Here is a 1298-nt window from a genome sequence, read left to right as displayed (position 1 = left end):
AAGAAAAGGAGACATCATAGGGGTAAATGGAAGCATTGACGAGGTGTCGGGAGAGGAGCAGGAAGAGGAGGTGGCCAAGGAGGAGGAGATGGACAAAAAAGAGGGGCAGCTGGCCAAGAAAGAGGGGGAGGTGGCCAAGGAAGCGGGGGAGGTGGCCAAGGAAGAGAGGGAGGTGGCCAAGGAAGAGGCCAAAGAGGAAGAGGAGGCCCTGCTACAACAGTAAGAGAAAGAAACATCATTAAACATAACAATAACAACAAATTTTTCATAGGATTCATCCACAAGTGCAAAGACAATAAACTATTTTAACGTTAAATGTAAAAGATAACTGTTTTGTTGCATTAGTAACTTTATGTGTATGTATAATGTATATAGTGTTATAGTGTAAATTATTGTTTTATTTTTTATTTCTGGTACTCAGTATTAATTACTGATGTACCCTCAGTACTCCAAACTCCTGCTGCCCTCAATTTAATGTTTTTCTTTTCTTCTCTCTCTATGTTAGTACTGTAAAGTTCTTTAATAATAATAATAATAATAATAAGAACTTAATTATACTTCTAAATAAAAATAATATATATATTACCTGTAAACTCAAGGAAAAGCGATGGTTGGATTTGAATGAAGTATGGGGATGATCCGTGTTCAAAACAGTCCATAATTAGGACTTTTAGCACTAGAGGACGTAATAATAACTCTGTAACTAGGTAATGAAAAAACTTACTAGTATTTGAAGCCACCATGAATGGCAGGGCTTTAGACAACTCTTACGATGTCCATTATACAAGAAATGATAGTTCAAATGCTGTGAAAAGCAAGTCAAAAGAGCTTCTTTCTTCATTCCCCGTTTATTAATTGATTTGGGTGTGGTTTTTCCTGGTAGGCGTGGTTTCATGTACTACATGAACGGGCATGACACGGAAACATTGAAAATAACTTAAAATGGCTTTTCTCTGTACTAGTATTCCAGAGCAATCGTCCAAACAGCATCCATAACTTCCAAATTTTATTGTGCATTGTCATAAACGGGATATTGCTGGAAAGGAATTTTTTTCTCTATCTGTGAGTACCAAATTTAAAAATCAGATCTGTATTGTGTAATCAATTTCTGACTGGAAGTGCATACTTGTGAAACAATGCATGTTTTATGCATTCACCACATAAGTTATTTTGTTGCATAAGTTAATTACTATATGTGACCATAATTGACAAAAGGTACCTTATGGCGGGTAGTGAAATTTGTCTTTCTAGCCTAAGAAATCCAACTTCCTGTGCTCCATTTATCATAAAATTACTCC

The 1298-nt window shown here is 36.0% G+C and overlaps 1 long non-coding RNA gene across 4 annotated transcripts; it reads right to left on the bottom strand.

Moving 5' to 3' along the window:
* Positions 1–11: 11 nt before the first annotated feature.
* LOC109593213 (uncharacterized) lies at positions 12–868 on the bottom strand. 4 transcript variants are annotated; one of them, XR_002190807.1, is made up of 3 exons: positions 725–868; positions 587–676; positions 12–211 (listed from the first exon to the last, which is right to left on the bottom strand). It is a non-coding gene; the product is annotated as an uncharacterized LOC109593213 (long non-coding RNA). The 4 variants fall into 4 exon arrangements; XR_002190809.1 differs by having other exon boundaries at positions 12–208; XR_002190808.1 differs by lacking the exon at positions 12–211 and adding an exon at positions 262–517.
* Positions 869–1298: the final 430 nt, after the last annotated feature.

This window comes from Amphimedon queenslandica, unplaced genomic scaffold, assembly GCF_000090795.2.
Source record: "Amphimedon queenslandica unplaced genomic scaffold, v1.1 AMPQUscaffold_2456_Cont25542, whole genome shotgun sequence".
NCBI classification, from domain to species: Eukaryota; Metazoa; Porifera; class Demospongiae; order Haplosclerida; family Niphatidae; genus Amphimedon; species Amphimedon queenslandica.
This window is presented reverse-complemented; position numbering and strand designations above follow the sequence as displayed.